This window comes from Rhea pennata, chromosome 4 (assembly GCF_028389875.1).
Source record: "Rhea pennata isolate bPtePen1 chromosome 4, bPtePen1.pri, whole genome shotgun sequence".
NCBI lineage: Eukaryota > Metazoa > Chordata > Aves > Rheiformes > Rheidae > Rhea > Rhea pennata.
In genome coordinates this window covers 46,849,991-46,864,858 of record NC_084666.1, presented here as the reverse complement: position 1 = coordinate 46,864,858, position 14,868 = coordinate 46,849,991, and the positions used below count along the sequence as shown (strand labels likewise).

Below are 14,868 nucleotides of genomic sequence, written 5' to 3'. Positions count from 1 at the left end.
CTTTCTAATCTCCTCAAGGAATCTAGTGTTTTTCTTTGAATATATTTTTCTTCCTAGGGCCGCTAAGTATATATTTCATTAGACATTGTCTGATTACGGTATAAATGTGTATGTGAGGTTAATTTAGAAGTGGATATAGAAGTTTTATTGAAAATATTTTCTAATTTCTATTTTTTTAGTTTTAGAAGGCAAAAGATTATTAGTAATACATTGTGGTTGGTATGTCCAGTGGATATAACATGAGATCTGGGGTTCAAAGTTCAGAAGTCAGAGAGGTTTGACTGCTGTGTGATGTTTGACTTGGTGTGTGATGTTTGATTCATAAAAGTTTCAGTCCTGGGAGGTGCAGAGGGTGCCCTGGTTGTGGCGAATTTTCTCAAATTTGGTTGAAGTTAACACCATGCACCAGATCTTGTTTGTTCCTCTTTGTAATTAGAGAGAATGTTTGATACTTTCACATCCTCTTGGAACACCTGAGTTTTGTAGACAAAAAGGACCAACCAGTCCCCGATGCTTGTGCACAGCCTCTGACAAAATACTGATCTGTTTGTTTGTCTAAGTAGACTTTATAGGTTAGTTTAGATATTCAGTGCAATTTGTAGAAGGCTTTTCTTTTTTAATTTAAAACTCAAACTTTCTGCAATACAGAAAACCCCCCTCTGGGGGATTTTGCATTATGGAATTTCCCTTGTTCTGTCATTTGTGGCACCAGCAGCTTCTTGTGAAACCTCAGTCTTGGTTCTTGAACTGCAGCTCCAAGAAGCAACATCCCAAATACCCTCTTGCCTTCAGGGAGTTTAAGTCTCATTTTAAAAGTGTCTACACTGCACAGGAAAGAAACATAAACACTGTGGGGTTTTGAGGCAGTGCTTCCTGCCTGCCATGTCCCATCTGAAGAGCCCTTTTGTGCAGTGGAATTTGAGGACCTTGCCTAAGTTTTGGGGAAACACTCTGTAGGCAGAATGTTCTTTTTTATTCATCTTCTGTTGAGTTTCACTCAAGTTTCCTCAACAATATTCTTCAAACTAAAATCACTGATTTTGTGCAGAGGTAAACAGGTAGCTCAGCCTTTGGAACCATTCAGCTTTTGATTTATACTACTAGTAAGGGGACCACCTGCAGGGGTGGCTGGAGGGGGAGACATCTGCTTACCCCTTTCACAAGGGTTACTAAACACTTGTTATGTGACTATCACTTCATGTCAGACCCAACTCAGGCAGGTCTTCAGCTGCTGTCTTGCAAGGCAAAACCCCCTCACTCTGCAAAACTCCTTTACCAGGGCCCTAACTGTCCCATCTTCCAAATAAGATCTGGTAAATCTGCCCTCCCCCCATGGATGCTGGCAGGTTTGTCTTCTCTGAGCCGAGAGGAAAGTCGTGTGAACAGCAATGTGCCTTTGCTGTTTCTGCTCCACTGCACTCTGCCTCACTGATTTATATAGCTCCTTTCGGGCACTTCCTCACATTTGAAGTTTGCACAATTTCCTAATGTGTAATGAGTGACTTCGAAGCTGATATTTTGGTTCTGAATGAAGTAGATGAATGCTGCATCCGAGTTTGTCATTAAGTGAGATCTTTTTGCTGGGAGAATAAATACATGGGGAAAAAAAAAAACTCTGTACTTTAATATGAAGTATTGATTGCTGCATTGAGCCATAATGTCAGTTAAATGCTCCCTTCCTTCTCACTTTTCACAAATTCTAAGTAATAAAGTTGGTTTACAAGAATTCACAAATTGTTTTGTCTTTGAGTGATGCAGTTACCGTGGCCCCTAGCTATAATTTAATTAGTAGTAATATGTGGAATTTTCAACCTACATTTCTAGTACGAATTTAAAATAACTGCATTTCTTGTCCTCAAAACAAATCAGCTCCAATTTTATAATTAGAATTTTAGTGATACATTATTTTTAAAAAGAATCTAGGCCATATACATTATGTAAGGTTGCCATAGGAACAGTTTCTCGAGGGGAAAACTGACTGTCCGTAGTTTCCACAGAAACCACTCCCTGCTGAGACAGGTGCCTCCAAGGGAAGTGAAGGGAATATAAATGAGAGAGAGAGAGAGAGAAAAAGACACGCACAGATGTCATACGATCTCTGCAGCATCCCTACATTGTTACAAATTCAACTGTACGTTTCTGGGTTTATTTTTAGTTTGTAGCTTTTGCTTGCATGACCATTCTGCCATGTAAACTTTGCTGTTTCTTCCCTCACATGGAGCTGGTTTTGTAGCTGAAGGTATGGAAGTGCTCTATCTTGGCAGTGAACTGAGACTGACCACATCAAATGTTGAACTCCGGTGCTCTAGGAACCACTGTTCTTGGGACGATTTAAATGGTAAATGAGACTTTTTCCCCTTTTCAAACTTTCTTCCTTTTCTTCTTTTTTTTCTTTTCTTTTTTTCCTGAAATAAATGAGCAAACACAGGTATGGAGATGCTTCCTTCAGAAGAGGAGCAGGGAGGAGTGAATCTTGATTAATTTGTCAGTTAATAGTTTTGTTCTTTTTGGATACAAGTATACACTACCAGGAAAAATGTATGCTGAAAGATGAGGATGTGCTAAAAAGGGAATTAACTTGAGATTTAGAATATTTTAACTGAGGAAAAATCGAGCAATTTCTTTAGTGTATTTTAATATCACTGCACAAGTATTGATTAACATCTCTGAAATCCTTTTGCATAGTTTCTTCAACAAATAGTGCTGTTTATTTTTTTTTTCTTCAGGGGCAATAAAACCATGACATTCATTCAAGGCTTAGTGCAGCCATAACTACAGATTAATGTACTGGCTACTTCATCTTCATCCTGTCATCTCTCTGCTGCTTTATGGAGAAAGCAGGCTGACATGGTTATTAAATCTGGCAGCTGTGTTGTATGCACATGGGAAGCAAGTAGAGCACAGCATATAGAAAATGGGTAGCTTTCAGATAACAGCCTTCTTTTCACTGCTACGAGGCTTGAAAGGCAGCCCAAAAAGTGCTTTCTTTTCTTTGTAATCACCAATCGTTGGATCAGTGAACAAATATCACAAATACAGTTGCAAATGTAAGTATTCCTTGCGTTTGTGCTGCTTTCAGATTGCTAATTATGGTTTCTACCTCAGTGTTCCGGTTGAGAAAGCAGAGAGATGAAAGCTGGAAACATTCTGACAGGGAATGCTTCTTTGCAGTATTGTTTTGGCTTTCAGTGGGAGAACTACTAAGAAAAAAGGACGCATGAAAGCTTTCCAGAACAAATAGTTTGCAGTTGTGTTTGCTGATTTTTAGGATGTCTGCTGCTTCATCTGCGAGGGGAGAAGCCAAGCAAATGCAGGGAGCACTTCTAGATAGATGGTTTTCTGTTTAGAATAGATATTATGAGATACACAGTGACAAAGCTATTTTAGCATTAATAGACTGCTTGTGAACACATAGGAGAGAAATTTACTATGTTTTTTTTCCACTTGGAATCTTTTCTTGAAAAATCCATAAATACAGAACCGGACTACTAATTAAACTCAACACTACCTTTTTATTAGAAGTGCAAACAAATTGTCACCATAAGGGAGACCAGTAAGCCTGCATCTGAGCTGATAAGAACAATGAACATAGCACGGTGAGCAATGCTTGTTTTTCACCAGTCTCTCACTCTGTACATGAAGAAGATCTTTATCTGCTCTATGGCATGAAGACAAGATAGTATGGGGGTTGGAAAGCAGTGAAGTTACAGGTTTCTCAGGGTTGCGATGATGCGATATAGAAAAGAATTGGTGTTTGTTAGTGTTTTCTGGCCTCACAGCACTATAGAAACAGCACCTTGTTTTCTAGAGCTTCTTGCTAATATAAACTTTCTGTAGTTCCATTATTTTTATTGACTTTATAGCTGGTGAGTTTTTATTATGTTGTGAATGAAATTTGCTTATTGAAAACAGCCTGTAATCAGTACCAAGTGCAAATGTCAGATAATAGTAAGAAATGTGGGTTGTAGCCAGTTTGCTTGAGGTGCCACATCACATTTCTTACTTTCTTTACAGAATTTGTTATTTCTTGGGGAAAGCCTTTTGAGACATGTGAAAATGCCATTATCACAGTTAACAGGTGATATAATGAATTGTTTTGGAAGAGACTGTTTATGTTGTATTTTTTGCTGTGAGTACAGTGCTCGACATGGTTATGGTATAATCCCCTTGATACCACTGTCATAACACTGGTATATTTGACCAATCTGTTGTTTAGAAGCTACTTTTGCAAAACTTCATTCTCATTTTACAGATGTTTATATAGAAATGGGTGTCTTCATTGCAACAGCTGAAAGGTGGTTTTGGAGCTTTTCTTCATTTTATCTCCTTTTTTCACTCATACAAAAATAGAAATTCATAGCTTCCCTGAAACTTACCTATGAAAATTGTCATTTTTGATGACAGCTGGTGAAGTTAAGCTTCCCAGGGCTGAATGGCAGCCAGCCAACTGCTCAGACAAGTGGTGACCTTTCAGGACAATGTCTTTCACAAAAATGTCAAAATATTAATGTGGCAGACATCAAATGCCATGTGTGCAGGGGAAGGTTGTCAGCTGGCAGACTCTCAGTTGAAAGAAGTTAATCCACTGCTTGCCTGGATTAAACATCGAAAGCCCCTGCTTAAGTCTCTAAAATGTAGAGAAATGATTCATACGTGCCCTGAATCCTTTCAGAAGTTCTTCTAGGAAGATTTGGGACATGAATTGAAAAATTTCAGAGGTTTTATTTAAAATTTGCTCAGGGATCTTTCTTACAGATGTCCCACCCTTCCCCCCCAGCAAAAAAAAAAAAAAAAAAAAAAAAAAAAAGCATTTTGCCTTTTCTTTTGCACTTTTCATTTGGAAGGAAAACTAGTATATGATCTTTTATTCTTGATGTAAATTGATCTGGATGAAACCTAGGCAAAGTTCTCTGGCTGGCTGAAGGATGGTGAAATTCTGATAGCATGTGCACTGACATTTCAGGCACATCCTTGCTGAATATTAAACAACCTCTGCAGCTCTGTCCTGGAGCCTCACTTGTGGTTGTGTGCTTTCATGCTTTGTAACTTTATTTGAAGGCACTGAGGCTTGAGCATTCCAATGCTAGTATGTTTACATATGTGTCAGCATGTGATAGTTAACTTTACTCCTTGGTAAACAGCACAGAAGCAGATCACTGAAATTATGATTGCGTACCTTGTTTCCCCCCATATTCCTAAATATTTTGAGATGTGACACTGCCTGATCCTTTACCTTGAACTGAGGAAAGTTGGACAGTGTACATGGTTGGTTGGGTAAAATCTGTTTACCTTGAGGCTGACCTTACCTGTAGCCTAAGAAAGGGATCATTGGTCAATGTACCAGTCCAGTCCTGACTGGCCAGTTAGCAGCTGGCTGCAATTCAAGAAAATTCTCTGCATTTTCCCAAATGCAGGGTGCACTGCCAATGCAGGTACCCCCTGTAGAGCTGTCAATGGCAAGACTTAATAGTACCAAATCCATTCTCATTTACTGAGGTACTGAGAAGGAATATAGTCCTTTCCAATATTTCTTTTTCTTTTCTTTTTCTTTTTTCTTTTTTTTTTTTTTTTAAACCCTTCCCCTTCTGGGACAGGATTTCTGTGTCACTCCAGGTTCTCTTTCTACAAGCAAACAGATTTTCTGTGTTTTAGTGTCCTTCACCCCTATTCCTAGGGGACCTCCCTCACCTCCTGCCTCTTCAAAACTGAGAGCTTCAAATTCCTTGACCATTTTCATTTTAGGATAGACATAGAAAAGACTAAGTCTCCCTGTTGGTCTTTTCTTTCCAGTCAGTATTCTGGGATCGCTCCTTCTCTCTCCTAATTCCCTTCAAAAAGAATTATGAATCAAATGAGGTTGGTAAGGACAAATTCCCATAGACGTCTTGTAGAAATTAATCCTTCCTTCGTTTTTCAGTGTTATCCAAATTTTTATTTGCTTTTGCATAATCATTTTTGTGATTTGAGATTTACAAAGACTTAAATCTGTTTGGTAGAATGGCAGTATGCTCATCTAATTGAGGAATTAAAAGGTAACTGAGGTACCAAGTGATATAATGATTCACAACAAAACTACCCAGGTTAAGTTTTGGAATTTGATCTTCAAACAACAATCCACATGAAGACACAATCTCTTTAATTTTTACCTGATAATTTTGAATAACAAATAAAATAGAGCTGTTACTGTTTTTCTGTGGACTTTGCATGAGAAGAAAATCTGAGGAAAATAAATGAGTTCATCAGCAGTTAAAAGTTGTTTTAAATCCAGTTATACAGGGCTTGGTTGTTTCCCGAGAATCTGTGCAGTGTCAGACTCTCAACAGATGCAGTTAGTGAGGTTAGTTTATTAAAAATTCATCATTATGTTTGATATCAAATTATGACTGCAGCAATGGCATTATCATTTTATTCCACATATTATATTATTATGGCACCTGGGAACACTGCTATTATTGGAAGTTCACTAAGGTAGGTACTGAAGAGAACCAGAAGCTAACACTTGGCCCCAGACTAGTTACAAGCTCTTTTAAAACTAAACCAAACTTAGCCAGAGGAGAAGGAAGCAGCAAATACTTCAAATATATGTGGTCCAGCTGTCAAACTGCTTATCACACTTCCTTGTCTGACTTTTGTATCTGAATTCAGAATACAGATGTCAGTGGTATGTTATAAATGCATTGGTCATAAGGATACTAGAGTCTGCGTAGATATGGGCTTGAGGTTGTGTGTAAGTTAAAATAACAAAACTACATAAAACTTACCATGACCTTATTTCAAAGTTGTCTTTCTGATTCGCTGGCAGCTTCTCCCTTAGGCTGTTAATATTCAGATGTTAAGTTAAGGAGGTATATTAATTGAGATTAAATCACCTGACCAAAACACGACTATAATTATGAAATAGTTGTGGGTCACTGAAGAAGATTCACTTAAAATCATTAGACTTTCATTATTAGCTTAATGAACTACTAAGCTAATAAAATTTGATAAACTTAATTATTGGAGTAGTAATATTCATTATTAATTTAATGAAGTGTGTTTACCTGTGGTAATTTACACCATCTAAATTTCAACGTTAATTATTGGAATGAAACAGCAACAACAAGACATATGATTGTCAAACAGTAACTGACTCATTGTGGATCATGTACTGTGATTCAGGCAACTGAAAAATAGTGATCATAATACTGAATGAGAGTCCTCCTCTATAATTTGTGTGAGATCAGTTTTCCCTGTTTCTCTGCTCATCTCCCATCTTACAAGTAGATTTCAGGAGAAATAACATATCTTTGAACATCAACTCTTCTGCTACCTTTTATTTGAAAGGTATGGTGTAAAGTAGGTGGCCGCTCTTATACCTATAAATTAGGACTGAATCTGCCGTCAAAACTCATTGGAAAAAATTTCTGATTTACAAAGACATATTGTATTACTATTCCATTCTGAAGGTTTTCATTTATTTGATTTATACACTTTAATGTGGCAAGGCTGTAGCATCTGAGTATGTGCTATTAATAACTGAGCAACATTGCATATCTATTTTTTCAGGATATTCTATTGCACAAACCGCTATGATTTCTAAGTGTCATTTTTATTAGGAGGGCATAAAACTAGTTATATATGCAGAAATAAAAATTCTTAAGAAGCCTGTGGAACTAAGCTGCGATTGGGAAGATACTCTGTCTGGAATTTCTTGACTCTTGTTGACTGAAGTTTGAGATTATGCTTTGCAATAATGTAGCCTTTCCCATAGATTCTGCAATGTGTGTATCCATGGTGACATTCAGAATTAACAATGGGCATTGATATCGGTCAAAATTTAAATATATTCTGACAGTGGCTGTGTTGTCTCTTCTATAAAGCATTTGCAAGAATCTAAACAAATACAAGCTGCTGAACATGAAGGGCTATTGTACTCATCAAATGTCTTTTCTTTCTTGAATACAGGGAACAATGCATTTCTGAAAGATTATTTGCCAGCATGCAATTAATCATAAATCAACTTGATCTATTTTATCAATCTGGTTAGCTAGTGCTTTGAAAGGATTTTACAGAACTCATTAGTTCAGGAATCATAAAACAGGTACCTCTTTTTTTTAATGAGACAATAATATAGTTCCCAAATGAATAAGCTAGAAAGTCAAAGGCAAGTAATTTATCTCTAAGAGTGATCTGGGTTACTGCTAAGAAGATTGAGAAACCCTGTCCTATCATTCACTAATTTCAAGGCATTCCTGAAAGTGAGAACTTAATTTTAAAGATGGCAAGTCAGAAATAGCCAAATCAGTGCAGCTTGTTTCAGAAAGATGAGAAGTCTTAATTTAAAATCTTCAGAGTACAGAGTCCTCTTTCTATATCTAGAAGAGTCTTTCAAAAAAGTTAAATTCTTTTTTTTCTTTTTTTTTCTTTTTTTTTTTTCTTTTTTTTTTTTTTTTGATTCAGTGAGAAGTCACTTGTTCCAGAGGCATTTTTTTTTAAGAACCAAGACAGTCTGCAGACTGAAAGAAAGATTTTTCTGTTGAATGCATTGCAGTGAGCCAGCTAGGGTTGCATTCTTCTTCAAATAGAAAGAAGTTCACTGAAATATGTGTCTAGTTCTTTCTTGGCAGAACACAGCAAAATGGTTACTTCTGGATGCCAGAGCTGGTTTTTGAAAATGGAGGATAGGGGTTGTGTTCCCTTGACATTCTGAAAGCTGGCCTACTGACAAATATGAATCCAGAGGTGGTTGTAGCCTTGTTACAGTATGTATAGCCCTCAGACAGATTTTAAATTAATCATTAGTTAATGCTAAGACATTAGGTAATTGCTATGTAAAAGTGACTCAGTGAGGCTGAAAATTGGTCAAAGAATTAAATCAACTAACACCTGAATTATATTACCATGTTTGGAGTTCCCAAGGCAATATGTATATATTAACCCTGGGCCAGGATGTAGCCATCCTACAAATAAATGTAACTCAAAGTGCATATTCTCATGGTAAAGTTTTACCCTGAAAGGGCTTCCAACCATCATGGTGTTCCACTTAGTGGGATAGCCAAAGTCATCCTTTCTCTACAAAATGAAGGCTGTGCAATTTAAAATTGGAAACAAATAATTTGTTCCACTTATTTTGTTTTTAAGAGCATGCTGTGAGTAACAGAGTGAGGCTTGTAACATGGCTAGCTTTGTATAGTGCTTATAATGAATACCATGGTATGGATCTCAGAGGCCTTCTAGAAATCAATAATTATCAATGAGAAAAGAAGTAATTATTTTCATGGTAATTATTAGGAGCTCGTGATGGTTTGCCTTCGTTCTGACCTTGATTTTTTTTTCGTGCACTGAAATAGTAATTGCAGCTAGTTCTTTTTTCCAGAAATGCTTATCCTCAGCATAGGCAGGGCATGATTGCAGTGCAGAACACTGTTATTTTAATTTCTCAAAAAGTATGAGTTCATCTTCTTGGGGCAACAAAAGGTCACATCATTGACTTAGGGTAATACATATATATTATTTTAAATGGTTCTGTCCTTAATGCTTTATGAAAAATTTTGCTTTGCTTTATGTTTGAAGATGGAAGGGCAGTAAGACAGAGGACATCACCTGAATGCAAGTGCAGTGGAGGGCAGTCAGAAGAAAGTTCTCTGGTGCTCCTTGATCACCAGCCAGCTAGCCCAAGAAGAAATTAGTTGACATTATACAGCCCTAATTTATGGAACTGGGAAAAGATTCCTTAGCTTTTTCAGTAAGAGAGACCCCACACTACTGTGACCTGATCTTCTGAAAAATCTTTTCCTTGAAATCTGCCCCCTTTCCATTTGTCACTGAGGAACATTTGAGTGTGGCCAGAGCAAGAATTGGCAAAACATCACTATATGATCTTTTATGCTTCTGCTGATCTATTTAAGTAAAGATGTTTACAACAGAGAACTTGAGAGCTCTTCAACTGATTAGTTTAAACAGGTACAGAGATTAAAAGTAGGAGTTGTGCTGCCTGTCACATTGACAATGCAATTCTCTGCATCAGTGGATTGTTGTCTCTTTCCTGCTCTGTCTATCAATGGCCATGCATACAGTAAGTCCATAGTAGTTTGTTTATCTACTGATTCAGAACAGATGCTCAAATAGCACAACTTTCATGAAGGAGGAATTGATAAAGCATGCAGCTGGGGTGTGGATGGTACAAGAAACTCCATCCATCATTTGCAGAAGGCACAATTAATGGCTCAATTGTTGCTGCTAACAATTGTTAGCCATTTTATTTGCTATAGACAAAGTATGATCCCACTAAGAGCCAACTCAGAGAAATACAGTGACAGGAGAGTCTCTTTTTTTCCATTCATTTGGCTTCATTCACTGCATAGATCCTACTGGCTCCCTCTAGACCAAGACTTTCCACTATTGCTCAGCTACTGAAGGGACACAGCCAACAGCCTGCTTCTTGTCCACCACGAGGTCTTGAAGTTGGGTCCCTAGGTAGTAAATAGTAGCCCTAATGGTGAGGGAGTAGTATTAGTACAATATGCAAATAAATAAATAAATAATTTTGACACCGAGGATTTTTTTTTTTATGGTGCGACATAACAATATAAAAGGTACTGTTTTCTGAGAGAGCCACCCAGTATTCCTAAGGATACCTTTCTTCACGTTACAGAGTTTCCTTCAGCACCTTGTGAACTGAATCTGGTCTCTTTTGTTGAACCAATTTCATGTTTTTTGTTTAACATTTTCATCCTCTGCAGGGCTTATACTTATGCCCATCCTTGGTGCACCCTTCTACAAAATTTTGATAGTGGTACTGACAAGTCTAGAGGGCCTCACAGAATATCTGAAATGTTTCTTTTTTTGGATCAAAATATCTACCTGAATGAGGTTTTTATTTTTACCTGTTTACGTATTATCAGTCTTCTCTTTGTAATTGCTGATTGAGGCTTATGACATAAGAGAGTAAAAGTTAGTCTTATGAATGGAGATGAAAAGACTTTTCACAAACAAAAGGTGTGTGTTGTTTGGTTTCATATAATCTAGCGATTTGTTCTAGTTGTTCCCTTCAAAAAATTCCGTGCCTGAATCCAGGTGTGCTTTGTTCTCATGAGAAACAGATGTTATGATAGTTTGTAGAATCACTTTGGAAAGAAAAAATAGTTGGGATTTGACCCTTTAACTGCATATGCAGTGAGGACAAAAGTCTTTAATTGGTGTCAAAAGTTAGCAGCCCAAAGCAGGCTTTCTTCAAATATTAGTGAATTCTGTTAATGTGTTTAAAATAGTAAGTCTTAAAAATACCTACAAATATATTCATATCAACACATCCATAGCAAAACAAAAATCTTCTTAGACTATTAGTGATATGGTGCACAAATATTAGGAAAAGATAGAATGAAAGCTGCCCATATCATGTCAAAAATTCAGCAACCACATGAGTATGCATTAGGATGCGATGAAGTTAGTATATATTATCATATAATTTTTTTAAAAAAGAGATTATCCTGGCATAAAGTTTCTCCCTATTGATCAAAATTCAGGATCTTACTACAAAGCATAGGATTTTGGGTGATTCTCAGATAAAGGCACTGAAACTTTTTTTTATACAAAGCAATCTTTTTTTCTTAGCCTTGTTCTCAGGAATAAGTCAATAATTTTGGTTGAACTTTGTTAACAATAAAGCAAACATCCAGTGTGAAAAATTTCACTGCAAACACTAATGATAGTTAATCTATTAAGTGCCGAGAGCAGGGTCTTTTAATACAGAAATATGAGATTAGCATGCTTACAGATATTGCTATCAAAATACACTAAAAATATACAACAGACAAAGAAGAAAATGCTACTTTGGGCAGATACCATGACATTCAGTAGCTTCATGTGGCAAGGAGTTCGGCTTAGTCTGTGGCAAGATTTCTCAGAAAAATCTGAATGGTGATTCATGCTACTGAGGACGGTGTTAAGTATCTGTGTGGGTTCTTCAAACTTACTGTAGAGACTGAAATCACTGAGGATGAGGAAGGAAAGATTTGTCCATACCTCTCCATTTTCACGTTCGGAAATGCTACTGGGAAAATATAAATCTTTGCCTTATTGAGAAGTTAAACAGAATCCTGAATCTGCAAATATTCCCTTTACAGAATTGCACTGTGTTGCAAAGTGCTTGTGTCTTGTTATTCTGTATTGCGTGCACTTTCTCGCTTGTCTTCTTTAAATGAGGTGCTGTGTAGATCGATTGTTCTCCTTTTTAGTCTATTATTGCTCTCAAATCCTCTGGAATTATCAAGGGGTTCACATGTCTTTTGTTTTAAGAGTCATCATGTCTGGGGATGCCAGTGGGGATAAGTTTCCCTTCTGCCTGACTTGCGTTTTTTGCACAAGTAATTGCTTAATTCTGGGAACTATCAGAGCCTCCTTCTGATCTGAGCTCTCTGTGAAGCCTCCTTCTGGTAGAGGTTGAGTCAGAGAGCAACCAAGAGCTCACAATAGTCAAGTCAAAGCAAGAAGCATCCTTCAGACATGCTGATCTTGACAAATACACAAGCAAATACACAGATATTTTCAAGGCCTGCTGTTCATCCAAACATTGGGCAGAGGCATAGTGCTTCTATGCGATATTGCCTCACAAAAGATTGTGTTCCTTGCATGCAAATGGAACGGCAGTCTGCAGGCTATAATTTAATCCATGTTGTAGACAGGGTCAACACAAAGGCCAGGGCAGGGAACTGGGCTGCATCAGGCAGCTGTGCCTGTTTAACAGAAATCAGGGAGTCCTAGCTCAAGGAATGAGGCAGCATATTCATTACTTAGAGAACAATAAGAAAACTGAAAGCTGAAAGAAATGCTTATTTTTCTTTAATGACAGGTAAAAAAAAAAAAACTAAAAGCAGATGGAGATGGAACTGCTTTGATATTACTATAAAAACATCATAGTGACACTGGATTCAGGTTATAATAAAGATTTTACATTTTTTCATTCTGCATATCTTCAGAAAAAACTGTGCTAATATAGATAGCATCTGGATTGCTTTTGCATAAATGTTTACTTTATTCGCCTGAGATAGAACACACAGTGTTCTCATCTTCTCTGCTGACTAGGTAAAATTTCAAAAGATGTTACATTTATTTTTCCCTAAGTCACATTTGCAAGAAATCTATCTAGACATTTTTGTTTGAAAAAATATATATTTATTTGATTTTTGCACTCGCATTCAAACGACAAATTAAATTCCATCGTATTTAATTCCCAGTGATGCCGTTTGTCCTTCCGTACTAATTTACAGGTATGCATTTATGTGCATTTTTCCCCATAACTTACAGTTCCTGTATAAACATACAATCTTATAAAAGTATTTTCTTATGAGAATTTCTTTTAAATAGTTGCAGAACTCTAAAATACATATATATTTATAAGCATTTCGGCATTTCATGAGTTCCATATTTTTTCCATCAGTAAGAGGATATTGACCAGAACTACAGTATGTAGTCTTGCAGTATGCATCAGTTTAGTAGTTCTGCTTGAATTGAATAGATTGTATAGCAATGGGTAATAGAATTGTTGCTTTCATTCTGCAGTAATAGAATTCTGCGTTGTTCTTGCCTTTAATAAAAGCACTTGTATGCTCAGTCTGCTGATATGTTCTGCTCTCTGTTCTTAACCAAGTTTTTATATGTATGATTGCCTGAGGAGTTACTCCGGGAGTATTTTGATCCCTAGTCCAGTTTCTGTAGGCTACTATAAAATGATACAGCATAATTAAATCCAGGTGGCCAGTGGTTTGGTCCGAGTTACATGACAGCTTTAGACATATGGTATGTGGATCAGGGAACATATATATTTTCATTGGGTTCTCTTGCATGGCTAAAGATTGTAATGTTTTCTGATATTAAGCTCTTCTTTTTTCCCCTCTCCTGCTGTTCAGAAAAGCTCTACAATAAAGGTTTTGTTTGGCAAATTAACCTGGCCCTATTTTTATAGGGAACTGGGTTATCATTAGAAACCTAACACGCAAACTCTTAAAAACTCTCTCATATTAGCCAGTTATATGAGAATAATGAACACACAGACTTGTGGGCTTCTGTAAGCACACACTACCATCTTTAAAAGCATTTGTTCTTTCGAGTAAGTGATTCTGACCTTTGTTGTGCCTCTGCAGTTCCATTTCAAGAGTTTAAATTATTTAAGTGTTTCCACATGCTAGGTAGCTAGCACACTTTCTCTTGGCTTGATAAGTAGGAATGAGTTGTATAAGTAAAGCTGGGAGTAGCATTTCCTTGCTCTTCCCGCCTCCCAATTCAGCTAGTAGACAGCAGATGTAAAATGCATGGGTAATCCTGTTCAAGGAGAGGTAAACTGCTGGTCTATGCTGGGAGTGGGAGCCACATCTGCATGGGGGAGATGAAGAGCACTCTGGCCGTTATTCAGAGGAAGTGTGTGTGTGACTGGGAGTTAATTCCTTTTAGTTTCTGGCTAAGTAAGTCCGTGGCTGACCTCACTGATGTGACAGTGAAATCAGCGGGAGTACTCATATGCTTAAAAGGAAAGCACACATTAAAGTGCTCTCTTTGCACCAAGGGTACTGCATTGCTAATCCAAGCACTTCTCCTGTGATAGGTAAATACCTCCTGGTTTCTGAGCATCCTTTGCTCTTGTTGATGCAGAGGTTTGATCCTGTGATACAGAAGCAAATGGGATATTTACTGTGCTGAGTCCAGTATGAGCAGTTGTAATGGCAGCAGAAGTCACTGCTGTCTCCATGGCAGCCTTCTTATTAATCATACCTATTTGTTATATGATGTCAAGGTCTTCACAAAGAGCTCCTCTGAATACCTCCCCTGAGGTCTTTCTTTGTGACCAGAGGCATCTTGGCTTACAGAGAAGTCTGAGGAACTGGGGAATTTTTT

General features: G+C 37.3%; 1 protein-coding gene across 1 annotated transcript in view; it reads left to right on the top strand.

Annotated features, from left to right (window-relative positions):
* Positions 1–2,277: 2,277 nt before the first annotated feature.
* Positions 2,278–14,868, top strand: part of TRIM2 (tripartite motif containing 2) — a 92,925-nt gene continuing 80,334 nt past the window's right edge. Inside the window, exon 1 of the mRNA XM_062573853.1 lies at positions 2,278–2,338. The gene's annotated coding sequence lies outside the window, so the exon portion shown is untranslated. The remainder of the gene's footprint in view (positions 2,339–14,868) is intronic.